The 23,903-nt window shown below is 43.9% G+C and overlaps 1 pseudogene across 1 annotated transcript; it reads left to right on the top strand.

Annotated features, from left to right (window-relative positions):
* Window positions 1-950: 950 nt before the first annotated feature.
* Window positions 951-23,334, top strand: LOC308609609 (transcription termination factor 1-like; annotated as a pseudogene). Its single transcript has 10 exons — window positions 951-2,052; window positions 3,372-3,598; window positions 4,681-4,866; window positions 5,804-5,882; window positions 9,166-9,296; window positions 12,343-12,577; window positions 15,546-15,635; window positions 17,229-17,294; window positions 21,524-21,609; window positions 22,491-23,334. The product of its transcript is annotated as a transcription termination factor 1-like (transcript).
* The last annotated feature ends 569 nt before the right edge of the window (window positions 23,335-23,903 follow it).

The following is a 23,903-nucleotide window of genomic DNA, read 5'->3' as shown; positions in this document are numbered from 1 at the left end:
GTTTTGAATGTAACATACATGGCATCATAATGTATGTATTCTCTTAACTCAATATACACGTCATCATAACATTTATATTGTCTTAACTCAGGATGCATGGTATCATAATGTTTATATTCTTTTAAAGCTTTCTGGAAGAAGCGATGCTCAAGCCAAGCTCTGAAGGATGAAAGGAGGCAGGGAGGGGTAGGAGACAGCGGAGAGCGGCCCAGAGTGAGGGAGTCGTGATTTATAAGACCTCAAGCCAGGGAAAGGATTGGAGCATGTTTGGGGAAGCGAAAAAAAAAAAAATAGTCCCGTGTAGCTGGAGCAACAGAGTTTGAGAGGAGAGGTAGAAGATGAGGCCGTGGGGGAACAAGGGCCCGATCATGGCAGAGCACTGTTCTCAATTAACTATATTTTTTCCATATCATAAAGGCAATGGAACCAGACAAGTGAATTACAGTGAGCTTGCTACACATTTAGAATAATGGAAAACTTATAATCATGACTCCAGGCTTGCCATTTGTCCTGCAGTTTCGTTTTTGTGTGATTTTTTTTTTTCCTCCTGAGGCTAATGTTTAAAATGCTCTGCAAAAATAAACCATGTGGTTCTGTTTCCCTATAGGAGTAAAATGGAAGGAGGATCAAGCAGATTGGAAATCCACACTCCAGTTTTCGTCTAGAAAAAGATCAAGCATTCTGTACATAAGGAGAGACATGGGAGGCATCCCCATGAAAGATTCAGAGACTCCTCCCTGGCAAAGGAACCGGCTGACATAACTAAGGGTAAAAAAAAAAGAGAAAGGATGCCCAGCATCTTGTTTCTTCTGCTTTGAAACAATCAGAAATGTGTGATGAGCCTGAAAAGACCACTTCTATACCGAAAAAGAATAAAAAGAGAAGAAAAGGTGCTTTGGGAGTCTATAAGGAAACAGGTATTGTGTACATCCTGGTGGATAAAGAAAACATTGTGGGGGCTTCCCTGGTGGCGCAGTGGTTGAGCGTCCGCCTGCCAATGCCGGACACATGGGTTCGAGCCCTGGTCTGGGAGGATCCCACATGCCGCGGAGCGGCTGGCCCCGTGAGCCGCAATTGCTGAGCCTGCGCGTCTGGAGCCTGTGCTCCGCAACGGGAGAGGCCGCGATAGTGAGAGGCCCGCGCACCACGATGAGGAGTGGCCCCCACTTGCCACAACTGGAGAAAGCCCTCTCACAGAAACGAAGACCCAACCCAACACAGCCATACATTTAAAAAAAAAAAAGAGCTGGTGACACGTACGTGCGCCGAGACAGCGCGAATTGGAGAGAAAAAAAAAAAAAAAAACCTCAATAGGTTACCAGAGTAATTCAAGGTAAACTACAAATAAAGGATAATTGAGACAGAATTAAAAAAAAAAGAAAACATTGTGAACACACCCAAGAATTTTAGAAAGCATGTCGATGTCATTTACATTGATGTAAGCAAGCGGCAAAAGTCAACAAAAGGGCCTGAAGCACATTTAGTTACTAAGTCACGTGAAAATGAGTCAGAACTGCATGATAAAGTTCGGGGGAAAAAGCATAAAAAACATCGGAGGAAAGTCAGGTCCTGTGATGCTGTCCAGGAGAGTCTGGGTGCAAGCATCACCCTGCCCAGATCAGAATCCCAAGAGCAGGAACCCCAGCCTCCCATGGGCCAAGAAGGTGAAATCGCACAACTACCAGTGTCTGCAGATCAAAGCAAGTCTAAGACAAGAAAGAGGAAGCGTCCAAGTGACCAGGAATTCGAGGCCTTGCCTGCGCCTGAGAGCGCTGAGAACATATACTCAGAGGGATCTCAAGTGATTGGTGAGGTCGGGACTGCAGGGGGCAATCAGGAGTCCAGTGGCCTTAAGAAAAAGTCTAAGAAAAGGAAGAGAAGATCTTCTGTTGATACTGCCGTGGCACCTGCTGGTGAGTTTTCAGTGCTCAGGACGAGCTCTGAGGACACGCGCTTTGATTCAGTGGAAGGTACTGGTACCTTGATTGAAGAAAGTGTGAAACCCAGGCCACAAGAGGAGAAACCCCAGGCCTGTTCGGAAGAGGTGCAGAGGTAACGTGTGGGTGTAGAGCCTTCTGATGGTGTGCGTCTTGGGTGTGAAGTCTGCCCGTTACCTCTTTGTTCAGCACGGCCATAGGAAGTGGCAGAAATCATAAAGAGATAGACCATCGAATGTATAGGATGTTGTGCACATTTAACTGAGTAACTTGGCAGGTACCTTGCGTTCTTCATGTACAAAATAAGGCAGTTACAGTCTGTTTTCACTAAGAATTATTCCAGCCCCGAAATTCTATGTATAAGTTTAAAAAGAATTTTAAGACCCCACAATTACCTTGTCTATATGTACAGAGAGAGGAGAAAGGATCAGAGAACTTAGAATGCTACAGAACAGGAAAAAAACTAGACTTAGGGTTCTCCCTAATAAAAGAAACTTAGATATCGTTCTTTATATAATTATCATTTAAGTATACTGGCTGATGAATAGATGCAGGAATTTTTTTGAAGCACTTTATTTCAGTTCCTGGGAGTTAGGACAGGTTTTCTCCCCTTTTCTACTCTGTGACGTTCTAGATTGTCCTGGCTTAAAATAGTTTCACATAGAAGTTAAATGGCAGAGGGCCCAACTCACATCATCCTCTGTGCCCTCTCTTTGGGGACATTTTTAGATCACTGATAATGATGCAGGAATGTTCTCGGCCTGTGGTTCTTAACTTGTATGGGGCTGTGGACCTGTGAAAGCTGTTGACCCTTTGCTCAGACAAATGCGTACAGTTTTGTTTTTGTTTTTGTTTTGTTTCAGTTTCCTGTCTGGGTGGTTAGCTGATGCCCTTGGCTAAGAACACCTTTGCACATCTGGCAGAAAGTCTGTGGGAATGAATTAGTGATAGATACATAGAAGACTATGTTTTCTTTATACTGCCAAGGGGAAAATATGTGGCCATTGTTAACTGCAAGGAAGCAATTGTAACGATGTAAACCCTGAATATTGACTTAACTAATTAGTAACCATTATTATAAAACAACTCATTGGTGGGGGGGAGGTGTCTTGAGTATCCATGGGTGTAGAAGAGGGCTGAGCTTATGAGGAAGTCAATATCTGAAACAATACAGTTGAGAAATAGTAACATAAGCAATGCCTGGTGGAAATAGGGCTTAAGGCGACATGTTTACCTTCCAGGCAGCCTCTGAGGTGTATCCAAGTTAGTAAAGCTACATTAAAGAGTTCAGACATCACAGACGGAATCAACTCCAAGATCCCTTCCAGCTTTAATGCTGTCGTAGTCAAAGGGAGAGTCACTGTAAGGAAAGAATCTGAAAGCCATTAGGGCACGTGACCTGTCAGTGTTAATCAATCCAGTTTTTCTCCTTAGATTAGAACCCACAAATGAAGAAGAAAGCAATTTGGAGTCGGCTAAAGATCCTGAAACGAAATATTTATCTGAAGATTCGAGAGATTCAGATAATTCAGACGTGGATTTGGATTCCACTGTGAGGCAGCTCCAGGAGTTCCTCCCTGATATCAAGGAGAGGGCTGCCACTACAATTAAGTGAATATATGGGGATGACTTGGGACGCTTTAAAGAATTTAAAGCCCAGGGTAAGCTTGTGGGACTTGAATATTTGTTGAACTTTTCTATATGCGTAACTAGCCCTGACTTTCTTTTGTGAGTGGTTCATATTTATAGATTCACAAAGAGCATCCCTTAGCTACTTTCAGCTTTATCTCCTTCCAGAATCATTATCTGCACTGTAAAATTACCAAACTGAAGTGCACTAGTTTTCCTCCTCTGTAGGGGAGGCGAGGAAAAACGGGTGATCCACAGACTAGAAGATCAAGCCCGGAAGAAGAGGGGGAGGAGGTTAAGTGGTTGAGACACTGGGAGGGGGGCACAAGTGAAATCAAATTAAAACACACATATCAACATCATCAGCTTTGATGAGGTGTAATTTCAAGGATATTAATTTGAGGGTGAGCTGGTTGTAGTGGGCATGGCTTCAGGCAACACCCAGCTTGGTCTCCTTCTTGATTTCACTGTGTTACAAGAACCTCCCAGAAAGCTTATTGGGTTTCAGAATGAACTACAAATGTAAGGTTGTGTACTGCAAGTGATAAAAGGTTTTTAAAATAAGTTTAAGGTTAGGAAAATGTACTGTGTAATGCAGTCAATAATAATGAGACTTGAGTGCTTTGAGTTATGACGAGGAATAGAACGTAAATTGCAGTGACATTGTCCCCACCTCCCCCCAACATATATTCGTAGAGAATATACATGTTCATGTTTGTGCCACCCAGTTCCCAGCACTGCCTTGGGGGGAGGAGGGGCAGAGGATAGTGAAGTGGGGGGGGGCGCTTCTTTTAAACTTTTATTTCAACACTGTTTGAATTTTTAATGAATATCTATTACTGTTAATTTATTTCTTAAATAACTGTGTAAAAAGGAATTGATGACACAAGAAAGGTCACATTGGAGTAGGATGGCCAGGGAAGACTTTGGGAGGACAGTGTGGCTTTGGCCGAACTCTGCAGGAGAGCCAATGTCAAGGGCACAAGCAGGGGCTGCTCCCCGATAGGTGGGGAGGAGCTGACGGGTGCTGTTGTGATTGCTAAAGACAAAATGGTGGTTCGCTTTCATTCATTGTTGACAGTTGTGTACCTTTTTCTCCTTCCCCAAATCCTAGGTGTCGCTATTAAATTTGGCAAGATTTCCGTGAAGGAAAATAAGCAGTTAGAGAAAAATGTGCGAGAATTTCTGTCTCTGACAGGAATCGAGAATGCAGACAAACTGCTGTACACAGACAGATACCCAGAGGAGAAATCTCTAATCACCGACTTAAAAAGAAAGTACTCGTTTAGATTGCACGTTGGTAAGTTTAGAACTGTGGCCTCTTTGACCATCTGTAGCCTTCCAGCCTTGCACAGATAACCATGGTGAGTATTGAACACAATGCCTGGCCCGTCCAGTACATGCAGTGCATGTTAGCCGCTGCTACGTTAATAGTATTTTTATTGCCAGCCTATACGTTCAGGGATTTGGAATGTGTTCACGTCTCCCAAGGATAGTGCTTTTACAGATTTTCTAACAAATTAGATGATCAGCTTCCAGCTTTCCTACTTGGTAACAATTACGGTTTTGGTTTCTCTTCTTGACCTCTATTGTGTATTTTTTGCATACACTGCACAAAGTACTCTGGTATACACCAGAGTCTCAGACGTTTTTTTAAGTAGAGCCATTTTTGCGCTTTGAGCTGGAACCTTCCTCTTGGAGATATCCTGGGGAAGTTAGAAGGTCACGAAGCAATGTAGGTTTGGACTGGAAAAAAAAATCTCTCTTGAATTTAAAGAGGATAATTTCTTAGGTGAAATGCACAAAGGAAAACAGAACAGTGAGCCCCTGCTGGGGGATCCTTTCATCTTTAGAGTGGCAAAGCAGGAAGAAGCTTATTCAATTGCAAAGTTTTTTTGTTTATCTTATGGGGAGCTGCTGGAGTGTGTCCTCCACCTCCAGATTACGGTAAAAGCTCTTTGCCTAATAAGGGTCTTTTCCGTGAATTTAGCAGAACAGAAGCTAGAGCCCCTACATACTAAGCATCTAGTTTCCAGAGATGGCCACGGAAACTGGGGATTTTGTATATCTGCTCCCCAAGACGGCTTTCTGCAGGACATAGGAAACCGCACCCTCCATCTGGGGTCTAGGATAGCGTGTGCTGTAAAAAGGGGCCCTTCTGGGTTTCTTTTATAATTGCGACTGTGTTTCATGCCACGCTCCGGTTGTCCCTCTGACCACCTCTCTTCCGACTTTAGGTAAGGGCATTGCCTGGCCCTGGAAACTCATATACTGTCGAGCAAAGAAGATGTTTGATATCAACAATTACAAAGGCAGGTAAGAAAAAACTTGAGCAGAACATTTCTCTAGTCTTTGCTGATACTGTAAATCAAAACGTACACAACAAAATCGTGAAGAGTTTCGTGTGTGAAACCAGATGTGCCGTCAGGTGTATGTCTCCAAAGACCCTTTCAGTTTCCACCTCTTGAATAAATCTTCTGTCATCTTCCCCTTTCTAAATCCCTGGCTTTTACTTTATGCTGTCAATTGTAGCATTCTCCACGCGCTGCCTCTTAGCGTCACCCGTGCAGTTTTCTCAGCAGTCTCCTAAGTTGTAAGCTCCTTGCGAACACAGACATTCCTTCTCAGTGTGATGTGTGCCCTTCAGCACTGAGCCCAGTGCTTTGGGTTTTCAGTAAATATTTGAAGGTGGGGGTGAGCACTTGTGTGAGGTCATTTAAGTGTGATTCGGTAACATCAATGCAGAGCTTCATGTGGCGGTAGCCTTTCTGTCCTCCCTTTTTTCCTAAATAAAATACCCAATTATGTTCTGTTTCCAACATTCCAAATAAATCAAATGTAGACTGAGCGTCAGTGGTGGGTAAGCACTCTGCTTAAGGACAAAGGGATGAGGGAGAAAGCATCAGCTCCTACCCTTGAGGGCCCAGACAGCCACCTAGGGCTCAACTACTGATCTCACTTCCAGGAGGCAGATGGAGTGAATCTGTCACGGCCAGTTGGGTCCTACTGAGCGCCGTGATCTTGAATCAGGACATAGGTACTATCAGAATGTAACATTGATATGACCTCGGCTTCTTTTTAAAAATTTTTACCAAAAGAAATAAACCGGAAGTAGAGGAAAGGCACCTCCACACAGACTGAAACCTGCCCTCTCTTTTTCCCAAGCCCCCGCCATGTACTTTAAGGAAATTCACTAAGGGTGACATTTTAAGTGGGACCAAAATGATGCTTTTGGTAAATGAATGAGGTAACCTGTTTTTCTACCTGTTACATCACTGTGGGAAATGGCATTTTTCAAATAATGAAGGTCTGTCATTCTGATAATAAAGTTCATTCACTGGTACCATATTACTTGTGTTGTGCTGACCATTTACCCTTAAAGTATGTTTCCAACTTAAGGAACTCTTAAGTGAAAAAGCCATAGAAAGTCAAAAATCAAAGAATTGTAAGGCTCCAAGGGGCCATGGAGGTCAGTACACCTGTTTCCTCATTTTCGTACACTCTGTTTTTCTCTCATGTCCTCTTTTTTGTTGCTTCAAGGGTACTTTTAAGTCTTGTTTTAAATCTCAGGAAGACCCTGCTTGCCTTATAAAGGAAACTGCTAAAAAGCTTGATTCTTAATGGTGAAGGATTTCGCATCTCTGTTCACCATGCTCTGCATTTTAGATCCATTTCTGAGAATGCTAGGTTCTTACTGTCCCCCGGAAGTTGTGGATCATCCTCGTTAGAAATGGTTAGTATTTTATTAGGGCTGCTTTTGTGTTGCATTAGTAATAACATAAACTACCACTTCTGACCCCTCTTCCTTCCCACCAAAAAGGAATTATAAAATGTCATAATGATGGCTTTTTTTCCCTTAAACATTTAAGATGTTTAATCTCAAAATCTGCATATATTATAGTGCACTTTAGTTCTTTTCTTTTAATGTATTTGCTTTTATGTGGGATTGCTGCCTCTTAACTTCCTTAAACTGTGACCGATTTGTGCTAAGGCATCTGTCACATCTTTTATTTTTGTCTGTGTTCGGTCTTTGTTGTTGCACACGGGCTTTTTCTAGTGGTGGCGAGCAGGGCCTACTCTTCGTTGCAGTTTGTGGGCTTGTCATGGCGGTGGCTTCTCTTGTTGTGGAGCATGGGCTCTAGGCGCACGGGCTTCAGTAGTTGTGGCTCTCAGGCTCAGTAGTTGTGGCGCACAGGCTTAGTTGCTCCACAGCATGTGGGATTTTCCCAGACCAGGGATCGAACCCATGTCCCCTGCATTTGCAGGCAGGTTCTTAACCACCGCGCCACCAGGGAAGTCCCTGTCTCATCTTTATTGAGCACCTGTTGTCTGTCAAGCATTACCGGGTTCCAAAGTGTAGAAAACTGACAGGGTCCCCACCCTCCGAGGACTTCCCCTCCAGAGCTGTGCTGTCCATCCATGTGACCACCAGCCTCATGTGGCCATGGAGCACTTGAACTGTGGTTAGTCCAAGCTGAGATGCGCTGAAGAGTGAAGTATACAATGGACTTAGAAGGCTTGGTGTGGAGAAGAGAGTGTAAAGTATCTCATTCATACTTTTAGGTTCTGATTACATGTTGAAATGGCTGCATTTTTAGTATATTGAGTTAAATAAGATATGTTATTAATTCATTAAAACTAAATAAAATTAGGGACTTCCTTGGTTGTCCAGTGGTTAAGACTCCGTGCTTCCACTGCAGGGGGTGTGGGTTTGATCCTTGGTTGGGGAACTAAGATCCCACATGCCGCATGCTGCCGCTAAATAAAACCCCCAAACACATGGAAGGCAGAGTGGAATGGTGGGAAGTGGTCCTTGGTGATTTGACTGAGCTCCTGGATTAAGCTCACCCTAGGGCCCACTTGTATCTGGACTTTTCAATTGCCTGAGCCAATAAATTATCTTTAAAAAAATTAATAAAATTAATTTTCACCTGACCACTAGAAAATTCTAAATGACATCTGTGGCTCATATTTCCATTGGCCAGTGGTGGCCTAGACGAAGGGTCAGATAAACCAGGGAAGCCACGAGCGTACAGTTGCCAGTGGTGACGGGGGCAGTGAGAGAGCAGCAGAGTGTCCTGTGGGAGAGGACAGCAGGACACCTCCAACCAGGTGGTCAGGGAAGCCCTCTCTGAAGATGCACCATTTAAGCTGCTTCTGAAGAGCTTGCAGGAGCTTTCCAGCGGTGGAGGGAGGCCATTCCCAACACAGGTCCAGAGGCTTCGAGGTGAGAAAGGCCGATAAGGCCAATAGGGTTGAACTTAGGGAGCACCGAGCTTTGCAGGCACAGTCAGAAGTTTGGGTTTTATTGTGTGAAGCCTTTATGGATTTGGCTGGGGAATAGCATGATCAGATTATTTGCCCTGGCCTCTGTGTAAGTGAGCCAGGGACTGCGGTGATTGACTTACAGGGTGCTCATGGTTGCGATGCCGAGACAGGAAGTATCTGGGCTCAGGACCTTGGTAGGACTGCGCTGAGCAGGTTTCCTGACAGCCCGCCCTATACGGCTTCTCCCAGCATCGCAGCGTGCTGCAGTGAGAATAGTGGTTTTAAGCTTGTGGTTAACGCTTAGCTGTGATCTGTTTTCCCTTCCTCTAAGGTATAGCAAAGGAGATACCGAGAAGCTAAAGATATACCAGTCCCTCCATGGAAACGACTGGAGAAAGATTGGCGAGATGATGTCTGGAAGTAGCCTCTCTGTGGCCCTGAAGTTCTCCCAGATCAGCAGTTGTAAGTCATGGTCTCTAGAGCCCACTTTGGTGAACAAATCAGCCCACAGTGGCCCAGGGCCCAGGCATCACTGCAGGCCTGTCTTCTGAGAGAGTCATCACTCTTTCAGCCATTCTCTTACTGATTCATTTATTTCTTCATGCATATTGATGCAGCCTTTATTCACCAGACTGATTTCTGCCACACGTTATGTCAGTAGCTTTCAGTGTGACTCCAACTGCCAGGTAAACTGAAACCCACTCAGCCGGTGGGCAGGAGAACCTGGGCCACCAAGGTCCTTTCCCCCAGGTGACCAGGGAAACCATCAAAGGGAGGGCCTGTTAGTCAGGGACGTTTCCCAAAGCCAGTGTCAGTCGTCTCTTGTCTGTTCTCTTCTTTCATAAAAAGCTTCCTTGGTTATATTCTTCACCTTAAAAAGTCCCCAGTTGCTTTCAGAAGACAGTCCTTAGTGGGTGTTAGCTTCAGCCCAGAGGCTCACATGCTCCGGCCCTGCAGGCAGAGCCGTGCAGCGGGTCCCAGCAAGGCGTCTGCATGTCCGCACGTGGTAAACTCTGAGGTGGTGGAGACCACGCCTTTTGTGCCACCAACTCTGGCCACCGGTGCCACGCGAAGACTCAGCACAGCCAATTCTGCCAGTTTCCAAGAAGTAAAGCAAACATCTGGATTTGCACGTGTGTGTGAAATCAAGATCTTTTTTTTCTTGGGACTCTCTTTTTTAAAATAAATTTATTTATTTATTTATTTATGGCTGTGTTGGGTCTTCGTTGCTGTGAGCAGGCTTTCTCTAGTTGCGGTGAGCGGGGGCTACTCTTTGTTGCAGTGTGCGGGCTTCTCAGTGTGGTGGCTTCTCTTGCTGTGGAGCATGGGCTCTAGGTGCGCTGGCTTCAGTAGTTGTGGCGCACAGACTCTAGAGTGCAAGCTCAGTAGATGTGGCACATGGGCTCAGTAGTTGTGGCTCGTGGGCTCTAGAGCGCAGGCTCAGTAGTTGTGGTGCATGGGCTTAGTTGCTCCATGGCATGTGGGATCTTCCCAGACCAGGGATTGAGCCCGTGTCCCCTGCGTTGGCAGGCGGATTCTTAACCACTGCCCTACCAGGGAAAACCCTCTTGGGATTCTCTTGATTTTTAAATATTCATCCAAATTGTTATTGGGGAAATAGTAACAATAACATTCTGTAGGCCAGATCGAAGATATCTGTAGCCTTCCAGCTTGCAGCCTCTTCCTTAGCATGACTGTGAGCATGTAGACAAGAAGAGCGAATCATAGAAGCTTTTGATGCCCTGCACCAAGGACTGGCTTTAGGAATTTACAGGTGCTGGGACTTCCCTGGTGGTGCAGTGGTTAAGAATCCTCTTTTCCACTTCAGAGGGCATGAGTTTGATCCCTGGTCAGGGAACTAGGATCCCACATGCTGCAGAGCAACTAAGCCCACACTCTGCATCTAGAGAGAAACCTGTGTGCCACAACGAAGGTCCTACGTGCTGCAGCTAAGGCCGAACACAGCCAAATATTTTTTTTAATTAAAAAAAAATAGCTTAATGAGTGCAATATGTAAAAAAAAGAAAGAAAAAAAGAAATTCACAGGTGCCTTCATCAAGTACTGTGGTGACGCCATTGTAGCTGTTAATTTCACTCCAGAAACTCTTGGGGAGAGTTATTTATATAACATGAAAGTCGTTTGGTTATTCTCTTTCCACTAAATGTTTGGGAACCTCACAATTTCTTGCAGTAGGTATTACTCTTAGAAACAGGAAGAACAGCTTTCTCGAAGATAAAAACAAGATTGCATTAAGAAAGGATTTTTTTTCTTTGCAGTTGGTTGTGTATGTGTGTGTGTGTGTATGTGTGTGTGAGTGTGATTGGTCCTTAAAAGGAATCTATGGCCACTTTCGTAGTTTCATTTTGATTTGCATGTAACTGATAGTTTTTTTGGTTTTGTTTTGTTTTGTTTGGCTGCGTTGGGGCTTCATTGCTGCGCGCGAGCTTGTTCTAGTTGTGGCGAGCGGGAGTTACTCTTTGTTGTGGCGTACAGACTTCTCATTGCCGTGGCTTCTCTTGTTGCAGAGCACGGGCTCTAGGTGCGCAGGCTTCAGTAGTTGTGGCATAAGGGCTCAGTAGTTCTGACACACGGACTCTAGAGCACAGACTTAATAGTTGTGGCGCGTGGGCTTAGTTGCTCCCCGGCATGTGGGAACCTCCTGGACCAGGGCTCGAACCTGTGTCCCCTGAACTGGCAGGCGGATTCTTAACCACTGCACCACCAGGGAAGTGCATAACTGATAGTTTGATGTTTGTGTAATTGAGATGTTGCCCATTGTCTTCTGAAAAGTGTCTGATTTACCTTTTTGTTTATAAAGGCTTTATTTTGGGACTTCCCTGGTGGTCCAGTGGTAAAGAATCCTCCTTCAGATGCAGGGGATGCTGGTCGGGGAACTAAGATCCCACATACCGCGGGGCAGCTAAGCCCGTGTTCCACAGCTGTTGAGCTCACGCACCCTGTAGCCCATATGCCACAAACTACAGGGGCCATGCACCACAACTAGAGGGAGAAAATTCACACGCCACAACTAGAGAGAAGTCCGTGCACCATAACAAAGAGCCTGCGCTGCAACAAAAGATCCCACGTGCTTCAACAAAGATCTCATGTGCTGCAACTAAGACCCAACACAGCCAAAAAAATAAAGAAAATAAATAAATTAAGGGAAAAAAAGACTATTTTTCTAGAGCAGTTTTGGGTTCACAGGTAAAGTGAGAGGAAGGTACAAAGACTTCCTACTTATCTCCTGCCCTACACATGCACGGCACACCCCCATTCTCAACACCCCCCAGCAGAGTGGTCCATTTGTTACAATCCGTGAAGCTACCTTGACACATCTTAACCCCCCAGAGTCCACAGTCCACATTAGGGTTCACTCTTGGTGTTGTAGCTTCTGTGGGTTTGGAGAGATGTCAAATGACAGATACCCCTCATCATCATTTTGTTGTTAATATTGTGTTTGAAAGCAAATAGATGAGCAACTTCAAGACCATCCTTTTATGTCAACAGAAAGAACTCATGGTGCTTGGAGCAAGACGGACACCCAGAAACTAATCAAGGCTGTTGAAGAAGTGATTCTAAAGGAAATGTCTCCCCAGGAGCTAAACGAGATGGATTCTAAACTCCAAGAGAATCCTGAAGGTCGCCTGTCAGTTGTTTGGGAAAAACTGTACAAAGGCATATCCTGGGTAGAAGTGGAGGCAAAAGTGGAAACCAGGAATTGTATGCAGTGTCAAAGTAAGTGGTAAGTTTGAGGCTTCTTACATAAATTTCAACAAGAAGCATTCCCTGCCCCTCTCTCAGCAACTTCCGGAGAGGGGTGGACTGCTGAGGTTACTAAGAATATCTGTAACTACCACGTGGAAAGCCTTACAGTAGGTCAAGAATGATCCTCTCTAATCCGCTGCTCCAACCACTTCAATATTGAAAGCTGATTTAAGTTAGCATTTAACCACCCCTGATTCATTGTGTGGCTTCTTCATAAAGAACTTGGACCTTTTTATTCTATTTATTTATTTATTTAATTGAAGTAGAGTTGATTTACAATATTGTGTTAGTTTCTGGTGTACTAGGTGATTCCGTTGTGCATATATATTATTATTTTTTGATTCTTTTCCAATGTAACTTATTACAAGATAGTGAATACAGTTTCCTGTGCTGTACAGTAGGACCTTGCTGTTTATCTATTTTATATATAGTAGTTTGTATCTGCTAATCTGCAATTTCAAATTTATACCTGCCCCCTTTCCCCTTTGGTAACCATAAGTTTGTTTTCTGTATCTGTGAGTCTGTTTCTGTTTTGTAAACAGAACTTGAATCTTTTTAATATTGAATATTGACTTCTGATTTCTTCACTCTGTCCCTTTCTTCATAAAACAAGATTGTTACCTACTTATAGCATGAAAGAAAAACAAAATTAGCGTCTGGTTATTTAGGAGGGAAATCACAAGTGTAGTGATCAGTAATACCTCCACCTTTTTACTTTTGCTTTCTAATTCAGCAGTTCCTCTGTCTTCATCCAAAGCAGGGCAGTCATACTCTTTCATCCTAGAACATCTTTAGGTACATCCATCATGAAGAAGTAGTTTCGGTCCAGATGTTGCTGCATGTTCTTTGCCCAACGTAGCTTTTCCCAGCCCTGGAGGGATTCCGAGCTAACTTTCAGCTGCAACATGACAGCTTGAAGCAGTGGTTCTACAGCCCACGACCCAGGTCTCCTGTATAAATGGGGCTCCATCATCCTGCATAAAGGGGGCTGCGTCATCTTGACCATTAAAGAAGAATGAAATCCAGAGTGGGCATGTTGTACGTTAAAAGCAAACTGCTAGATTATACTGAGTATTGTTTATATACCTTACAGTTCTGCTGTAGAATATTTATCTTACTAGAAGACTACCCTCAGGAAATAAGGACAGATCATGTTTTGGGGGGGAAGTGTGTAATATGGAGGAACCAGAGCCCTTTCTACCCCTATATCTTAGGCTTAAAAAAAGGAGTGGGGACTTCTCTGGTGGTGCAGTGGTTGAGAGTTTGCCTGCCGATGCAGGGGACATGGGTTCGTGCCCTGATCCAGGAAGATCCCACATGCCGCAGAGCGGCTAGGCCTGTGAGCCATGGCTGCTGAGCCTGTGCATCCAGAACCTGTGCTCTGCAACGGGAGAGGCCACAACAGTGAGAGGCCTGCGTACCGCAAAAAAAAAAAAAAAAAAAAAGGGTGGGGGCTTCCCTGGTGGTGCAGTGGTTAAGAATCCGCCTGCCAATGGAGGGGACACGGGTTCGATCCCTGGCCTGGTAAGATCCCACATGCCGTGGAGCAACTAAGCCCGTGTGCCACAACTACTGAGCCTGGACTCTAGAGCCTGTGAGCCATAACTACTGAGCCTGTGTGCCACAACTACTGAAGCCCACCTGCCTAGAGCCCGTGCTCTGCGACAAGAGAGGCCACTGCAATGAGAAGCCCATGCACCGCAATGAAGATTAGCCCCTGCTCGCCACAACTAAAGAAAGCCCACGTTCAGCAATGAAGACCCAACACAGCCAAAAATAATTAATTAATTAATTAATTACTTTTAAAAAAGGAGTGGGTTATAAAGCCTCGGTTGGAAGATGATATGTCAGTGTCTTAAAAAGGAAATGATGAAGGGGAGCCGTGCTTCAGAATCAGCATAATTAAATAACATGCAAGGGTTCTTTTTTAATTTGAAGAAAAAAGTAGGAAACTTGAATGCTGAGCATAGGTTTACTTCATGAAACATTGAAATGGCATCAGCGGGTACATTTCAAACCAGTGAACATGGGCGGCTATTAGTAAAAACTCTCAGTTTCTCTGTGTGTGCCTCATGTACCTCCCTGCTCAAGAAAGTAAATGTCACAGCTCATGATCTGTCCATCAGATTGTGACAGATTTCACTCTTCAAGAGAAGCACTTTTTAAATATTTTTAATTGGGCTGCTTTTCTCATTAGGAACTTCAGGGAACCCTTTCCCTCAGCCTTGAACTTGGGGCCTTAGAGGAATCATGGAGTCATTGATCACTTTAGTAAATCTGTGTAGTTTGGTGTTTCAGCAGCTATAATGGTAATAAGAGCAATATCTCTCTGTTTGATAAACAAGCAAAAATAAATTGAGTCTACACAGCATCCTTTAGCACCTGCAAGCAGGCTTATTCTTTTTTTTCCTCCCTTTTATTATACTGTTTATTATGGAAATTGTGTAACACACACCAACTTAGAACTCCTTGTATCCATCACTCATTTTCAATAACCATCAACTTTCTATCTCTTTATTTACCCTCTCCCACTTTAAAAAACTTTTAAAAAGGTATATTCTTTATTTTTTTTTTTTTTTTTTTTTTTTTTCTTTTTGCGGTATGTGGGCCTCTCACTGCTGTGGCCTCTCCCATTGCGGAGCACAGGCTCCGGACGCGCAGGCCCAGCGGCCATGGCTCACGGGCCCAGCCGCTCCGCGGCACGTGGGATCCTCCCAGACCGGGGCACGAACCCGCGTCCCCTGCATCGGCAGGCGGACTCTCAACCACTGCGCCACCAGGGAGGCCCAAAAGGTATATTCTTGATGGTGGTAAATCTTAGCTGTGATGAGTTGCAAAAGTTATAAAGTGGTTCTGAATAAGGACAATTTAAATGAGGAAAACAAAGGACATTTTAATGGAAACTTTACCCCGAAAATAAACTGTTTTTCTTTCTTTCAATGTAGGATGGAAATTCTAACCAAGAAGAGGACAAATGGTCGGGAAGTATACCGGGGACTTAATGCCCTACAGGCCAAGATCAACCTCATTGAAAGGTACAGAAATAGAAAGTGACGATATTTTACCCGTTTTCCTCTCTAGCCAAAGAGTAATTGTTAAACAGCAGAATCTGCAGTAAGATTACCACGGTTCATATTCCTGTTCCAGCACTTTCTACGTGCATGACCTTGGATGTGTTTCCTGCCTTTCTAGTTCTTGGTTTGTTCATCTTAAATGAGGATGATAATAACAGTACCTGCCTCTTAGTGTTATTGGCCGAAGAAATGAAATAATGCATGCAAAACGTAGCATGCACTCAATAAGCATAGCTCTTTGAGACTTTAAGGCTTTCACATAGACATTGCTTACTTCTGTCCATTGGAAAATGGAGGTAAATACTTCAGGCCGAGCCCTACTGCTCTCTAGCATGCATTAGTTGGCGTCACTGCTGCTTGGTCTTTAGTTTTGTCTTTGAGTTCCTGGTCCGTGCAGAGTCCTCCCTCCCCTGATCGACAGGGAGACACAGAACTGTTTTACAAAGACTGCGAGTCTAGTGGACCTGGCCTCATGTCCAATGAGGAACAGCAAAGAGCAGAAGAAACCTTTGGATTCTGGCCGCCCTGTCCAGCTTCATTATTCTTGCGCTCTGTCAGGAAGCCTGCTTCTCCTTCATTGGTGGGCTTCCTCGTTCTCCACGCTGGCCTGGCTGGGGTTTTTCTCCTCTACCAGAGACAGCAGAGACTAGCAGAGCCAAGGAGGGCATCTCACGTCAGGCAGGCCTGGGTTCCAATGTGGGTACCACCTATGAGTCATGAAACCTTGAGCCAATGACCCGAGCTCTCAACCCTGATTCCTGGCCTGTGGAAAGGACATAATCCCCTAGCTTCATCAGGTGGTGTTGAGGGTAAATGGATTAGTGGGTATCAAGGTCTTAACCCAGTGTTTGTCACTTAGTAAGTGCTGAGTACACATGTATACTACTCTTGTGTGTCTACATTGAATGGTGAAGTTGTGTTTTGGTTTGTTTGGTTGGTTGGTTTTTAATATTGTATTTATTTATTTGGTTGTGCCATGTCTTAATTGCAGCAGGCAGGTTCATTAGTTGTGGCATGCAGACTCTTAGTTGTGGCATACATGTGGGATCTAGTTCCCTGACCAGGGATCGAACCCGTGCACCCTGCATTGGGAGTGTGGAGTCTTAACCACTGTGCCACCAGGGAAGTCCCTGTGTATTTTTTTTTTTTAATTGAAGTATAGTTGATTTACAATGTTGTGTTTAACCTTTGCTATACAGCAAAGTGACTCAGTTATACGTATATATATTCTTTTTCATATTTCATTCTTTTCTATTATGGTTTATCACAGCATATTTAATATAGTTCCTTGTGAAGTTGTGTTTTTTACTAGGCTTGGTGGGAGATGCAAAGGGCTCAGGAGGAGGAAGGGTGATTTTTTGGTCTGTAGCTCACCCCAAGACCTTGGGCTGACCTTGGGTTAGCATGCCAGTGACACTGGGCCTGTGTAACAGGGGAGCTGGAGCAGGGGTGAACACGCTGAGGCCTTCCAGCTCTTAATATTCTGTGAGCCCATGAAGATGTGGATCCTGTTGATTTTTGGCTTGAAAACTTAATTTTTATTTTTTCTCATAGGTTGAATGAAATAAATGTGGAAGATGTTAATGAAATAGACTGGGAAGATCTTGCTAGCACCATAGGGTAAGGCCATTTGTTTAATATTAATCTAATGAAAAAATCAGAGAGGAGTTCTAATAAATGCCTCTCAGATTTGAAGAACAGGACTGAAATTCCTGCTGCTTATGGAACTCATCTATAAATTGTATTTGTGTATATATGTATTGGGAACACCCTGTCTACGTACCAGACCAGGTAAATAAGACCAGCCCTCCCTCCGCTCCAACCACCACCTCCACCCCAAGACACCTGTGAAGAGTGAATGAAATGTGTGCAGTCTCTTAAAAGCTTCATGGAGCACACCAGCTATGACTGGGATGAAGAACCCATGGTCCCTTTGCCCATAATTAGCCTTTTACCATTTGCCACATTGACTTTATCATCCCTCCCTTTCCCGCTCCCTTCTACAAGGGAACAGAATTCTTTCCCTTAACCGTTTCAGTGTTAGTGGTGGACGCCATGTCCTCAGCAAGGCTGTTATTCTGCATCAGCACAGTGATCGTACTGAGGGCACCTGACACTGATGCACTACTATTGTCTAAAACACAGCCCCCATGCAAATTTCACCCAGCGTCCCAGTCCTGTCCTTTATAACACTTTCCCCCTGATTTAAGATCCAGTCCAGGATCTGTCTCCTTAGAGTCTTCTAAACAGCAGAGTTGTTCTGCCTTTTCTTTTCTTTTTTTTTAATTATTGGAGTATAGTTGATTTACAATGTTTCAGGTGTACAGCAAAATGATTTCTGTTATAGATTTTTTTAAATTTATTTATTATCTTATTTATTTAATTTTGGCTGTGATGGGTCTTCATTGCTGCGCGTGGGCTTTCTCTAGTTGGGGCGAGCAGGGGCTACTCTTCATTGCGGCTCGCGGGCTTTTCATTACGGTGGCTTCTCTTGTTGAGGAGCACGGGTTCTAGGCGCGTGGGCTCAGTAGTTGTGGCTCGTGGGCTCTAGAGCACAGGGTCAGTAGTTGTGGTGCACAGGCTTAGTTGCTCTGTGGCATGTGGGATCTTCCTGGACCAGGGCTCGAACCCATGTCCCCTGCAGTGGCAGGCAGATTCTTAGCCACTGCACCACCAGGGAAGTCCCTCCGTTATAGGTTATTACAAGACATTGAATATAGTCCCCTGTGCTATACACTAGGTCCTTGTTGTTTATCTATTCTATATACAGTAGTGTGTATCTGTTAATGCCTTTGTCTTCTACGATGTTGAAATTGTGGGAAAATACAGGCTAGTCACTGTGGAGAACTTGCCTCAGCTGGGGAGTTTGTCAGACGCTTCCTCACGGTTAGATTCGGGTTTTGTATTTTACACGGGAATCAGTCACGGGGGAGGCTGTGTTTGTGTCACCAGGTCACATCCCATCATGAGGCATGTGGTTCTGATTTTGATCCCCTGGCTCTGGCGGCCTCTGCCACACTGCCCCACTGTAGAAAAGTAAGTTTTTCTCTTGGTGAAAAGAAACGGCCACGGGGAGATATTTTGAGACCACATCAAGCTCCTGTTCCTCTTTGGATTTGCCTCAGTGGTTTCGGTGTGCTGTTCCTTTGCATTTCTCCTCTGAGGAGTGAGATTTCATCGGTTGTCACTGTCTGTCTTCATTGCTATGGTCCTTGCATTTTCAATCAGTTCCTGCCACTGGAGGAGAGGCCATCACTCTGAAGACCTGAGTTCACTGCTGGCCAAGCAACAGAGAGCTGGCTGGCAAAGCACAGTCCCTCTAAGCAATGCAAACTGTTGAGCATCACAGGGCTCAGGGGTTGGTGGGCTTTGGGAGGTGGGGATGTTTAGGGACTGTCTGGCCTTTAGTTCGGGAAGGGTGCTGAGGGGAACAGGGCTGCCACAACCTGGCTGCCTTTCAGAAACGTGGCTGCTGGCGTGAGGTTGTCACTGATCCATTAGGAAGGGTGTAAACTGGTTCTGCTGGTTAGTTATTTACACCTTGGGATTATGGACAAAGAACAATCAGTCCTTTTTTTTTAACTTGGAGAATTGGAATCTTTTCGTGGCAGGCCCTGTTGGGAGTCACAGACACATGCCCATGGTTCCAAACCCTTTCCTCTTCTAGCTCGTCTCAGGGGTGGGGCACCAGCTCTTGGGTGTGGGTCCCTGAGAGGGGAGGGTGTTAGGGGCTTTGAAGGAAGGCTGTCCTGCTGTGTACCCCACCAACTCCCATCCTAAGAAGTATTCATGTCGACAGGTCCCTCCCTTTGTAATATCAAACCCCTTTTGAAAAATCTGACTTTTCCAATAAATGTTTGTGTATCTTGTGACATTGCCACAGATCACATTTCTTAAATTAAAATGGGTTTTTAATGATTTTAAGTAGAATTATATACTTAAATATTGATTGTTCTGGTTAAGGTTTAGAAATCTCAAAGCTGTAAAACAGACATCATGGCATCCAGTCAAATACCATTGGAAATAGTACATCCTCAAAGTTTTAATAACGAATTAAAACAGTGAAAATAATTAAATTAGAAGTTCGATCTCTTCAGGTTCGTTAAGGCTCCCTTGTGAATTGTTTAGGCAGGATTTTAAAGAAAGCATCTCCACCTAATGAGATGTAACACCTACTTCGTTTGAAAATGTCCAGGTCAGTTATTGTTACTTCTTGAAGCCTGAGCTTTGATCTGCAGAACAACCTGTGTGTGGGGTGCTGTGGGAAGAGGGAAGGCATAGATGCCCTAGATCTTGGGCTTTGCAGTCAGGTGGACCGGGCGTCAAGTCCTGGGACTCTGCTCATAATTTAGCCAGCCTTGGGCAGGTCATTCCCTCACTTGCCTCTGCGTCACGGTTTCCTCATCTGCGCAGCGTTGTAACAGCACCGTGATGAGGACGACAGCAAGGAGACAGTGCGTGTCATGCCATGCACACGCGGCGGGCAGCTGCTGCCATGAAGAGGCAGAGAGAGCCCAGCCATCTTGTACTTCCACATACCTAGCAGATCCAGTTATTCCCACTAATCATATAACAACTAGATTAATTAATTACTGAAACAAATATGCCACGCTTTTGTGGCTTAGGAAATGAGTGCCCAGGAAGTGAAGTTAGTGATTTTCACTTTAAAGAAATATTTAAGATGTGGTTGTTTCTGTCCTACTTATTGTAAATGAAAAGTGGATTTGACTCACCAGAATATCGTAAGCATCCACTTTATTTAGCTTTGTAAAGTAAAAAATCCAGACCCCTGCTTTTGCATTGTGACAAATATATAGTTAGCCTGAAGGTAGTTGTTAAGAGTGTAGGATTTGTGAAATGTTGCCATTGGCAGCAACACGGATGGACCTAGAGATGATCATACTAAGTGAAATAAGCCACACAGAGAAAGACAAATAGCATAGGATATCAATTATATGTGGAATCTTTAAAAAACTGATACAAAGGAACTTACTTACAAAACACAAATAGACTCACAGACATAGAGAACAGACTTATGGTTACCAAAGGGTTAGCGGGCGGGAGGTAGGGGGATAACTTAGGAGGCTTGGATTAACATATACACACTACAGTATGTAAAATACATAAACAATAAGGACCTACTGTATAGCACAGGGAACTATACTCAATATCTTGTAATAATCTATAATGGAAAAAAATCTGAAAAAATTATATATATATATATATATATATATATATATATATATATATATATATGTACAACTGAATCTTTCTGCTGTACCCTTGAACCTAACACATTATAAATTAACTATACTTCCATTAAAAAACACTGATATCAAAAAAAAGAAAGAAAAAAGTAGAATTTGGAGTGGACCCAATTGAAGTCCCAGCCCTTCCCCCCTATTCACTGTAAGATCTTGGGCATCTTCTCTTGGGTTCCCCATCTCCAAAACGAGGGATAAGCATAGGAGGCCCCACACAGAGTGGTCGTGAGGGTTATTTGTTGCTCTGCGGAGAGCCCTCAGGGTGGGGCTGAAGACAATGTTAGCATCAGCCCCTGTGAGCTAGTGTTACACCTTGTCTTCTCAACTGGTAGTTTAGATTATTCTAGTTTAGACAGAATCCGTGTTGTTGTACTTCTGTTTTTCTTCCTTTTGTGTGTGTGTGTTTAACCAGATGAACAATAGCTTTTCATACGTGTCTTATTTTTCTCACATGTGTAGACATGAGGATTAAGAAAGCTGCTTAGGTCTGTAGACCACCCCTTTATCAATGCACTTAGTACACAGGACTGAAATGATTAATTTTTAAACTGCCACTAACTTTTTGACACCTTTTCCTTTCTAAAGGGGTGTTCCTCCATCTTATGTCCAAAGTAAGTTTTATAAGCTGAAAGCTTCCTGTGTTCCGTTTTGGCAGAAGAAGACTTTTCCAGGTCAGTATTTTCGATATCTGAATAGTTAAAAACGCAGCATATGGGGACACACGCTGGTAGTGTGACCTTGGGTAGTGACTTTTGGGAACCTCAGATTCTTCAAATGGAAAATGGTAAAAATTGGCAAATTATAACCCCTACCTGACAGGACTTTCAAAAGTACTAAATGAGATAATGAGCTTGAGAAGTGTGGTCACCAGGCCGCCAGGCGTTTAGCAAGCACTGGGTGAGGAGCTGCGAGTGCTTCTGGATTGCACAGCACACATGCTCACACCACATGCCTGCACACACACTGATCCACAAAAAACTGGAGTTACAGTTTCTTCTCTGCAGCCATTTTTAGGTGGTTTACATATGTAATTCCCAAACCTGGACTATCGGAGTCAGTTGGGGAACTTGGGAAAAAAGATACATACCTGGGTCTCATCCCAGACCCAGTCGATCCTAGTCTCTAGTCTGGGTCCAGAGGCTAGATTTTTCTCTAACAAGCTCACAGATGAGTCGCCAGTGGCCTGCCCAGCATCATTGTTTGGGAACCACTGGTTCGGGTAACACTGCACCCTGCAGTGTGTGACAAAATGCTCCTTGCTTTCAGCGGACAGCACTTCCTGGGTTTGAATCCTGGCTTCGCCCTCCTGACTCTATGACTTTGGATGAGCTTCATGTCTTTATGCCTCATTTGAAACACGGGTGAACAATAGTGCCTACCTCACAGCATTTTTGAGAGGATTGAATGAGTGACTATGAATAAAGCAGTTAGAGCCAGGTCTTGCACACAGTAGTGCCAGTAACAATGCATTGTCATCATCTGTGCCGTCCGTCCTTTGACCTTGGGAAGAGGCTTTGTCAGATCATCTCAAGATTCAGTTTCTTTTCTTTAGAGATTATAGACTACCTTCATGAGACTAGTCTACCGTTGCTTAAAGAAAAATTAGAGAAGAAGATGGAGAAAAACGGGACTGAGATCCAGACTCTGGCAACCCCCAAGCCAGTCTTCCTGTTTCGAGACATCTGTTGTTGTGACGATGACAGTGAGGGAGAAGACGGAGATGAACAATGTTAAGCGGCTGATACTCTCTTGTCCATTTTTCTAGGTCTGGTTGTGTTTATGTACGTGTCAATAATGCTATTTCCACTATTGATTTTACTGAAGAAGGTGCAACAGCCAAAGGAAGGGTATGAAAATAATAACATACTGTGGAACATTAAAAATTGATTCACATTTCATATTCAAGTTTGTCTGAATGTGAAAAGAAAGGCGAGTACATGAGTTGATTTAATATTTTCTGTGCTATTATATTGAAAATTATCATATTGAAAATACTTACAACTAATGGTTTTCATACAACAACAGGATCCCAAGTCCCTCTAATGGCAGCAGAGGGTAGTCATGTCCAAGGAACATTTTCTTTTTTTTTTTTTTTTTTTTTTTTTTTTATGGCTGTGCCACATAGCTTATGGGATCTTAGTTCCCCACCGGGGATTGAACCCAGGCCCTCGGCAGTGAAAACGCAGAGTCCTAAACCCTGGACCGCCAGGGAATTCCCCAATGAACATTTTCATGGTGTGGATTCAACTATACGTGCATTCAGCAAAACAGAGAATGTTAACAATTTTAATAATGCATGCCATTTTTTTCTGTGTTTCAGTTGTTTAGATGTATATTTTAGTGTGTGTGCGTATTAGGTAAGTGGTACAGGGACGTTTGTGTTCCTGGAAGCTGGTTTCGGTTCCCACGTGCCTGTCATGGTGTGCATATCTCATCTTCCCGAGTGTGATTCTAGTGTTCAAAGATAAGTATTTTTCATACAAGATGCCCTCTCAAAGCCAGTCACAGAATTCTTCTGGTGTTTAACTGGAAAAAAACAAAGAATCCAGCAGTCTCTTCCATTGCTTCTGGAAAAACTGCCTCTGTTAGACTTCCCTTGCTGGCAAGGGGAATAAAGTGCCCAGGCTTCTAGCCTCATCTGTACAGGGGAGAACATAGAAAGGAAGGTGTGGGTGAGCAATATCCCATACAGTGAGGCCACCCTCTGGGCCAAGGTGCAGCACCCTTGTCTCCTGAGTGTAGCATCATGCTGTGTGATGTTGGTTAATTCATCCACAAAGCTAGACATGTTTCCAAGCTTGCCGTCATCAGAGAAGGAAGAATAGAGAGAAACAAGTTTAGGAGTCCTCATTCACCAGTATATCCACAGCACCTATCATGGTGTTGTGCAAATAATAGACACTCGATAAATATTCAGGGCACAAATGAGTATTTTCTTTTTAAAAGTTAATTAATTACTTTATTT

Source organism: Mesoplodon bidens (assembly GCF_964165515.1).
Source record: "Mesoplodon bidens genome assembly, chromosome: Y".
In the NCBI taxonomy this organism is placed as follows: domain Eukaryota; kingdom Metazoa; phylum Chordata; class Mammalia; order Artiodactyla; family Ziphiidae; genus Mesoplodon; species Mesoplodon bidens.
This window is presented reverse-complemented; position numbering and strand designations above follow the sequence as displayed.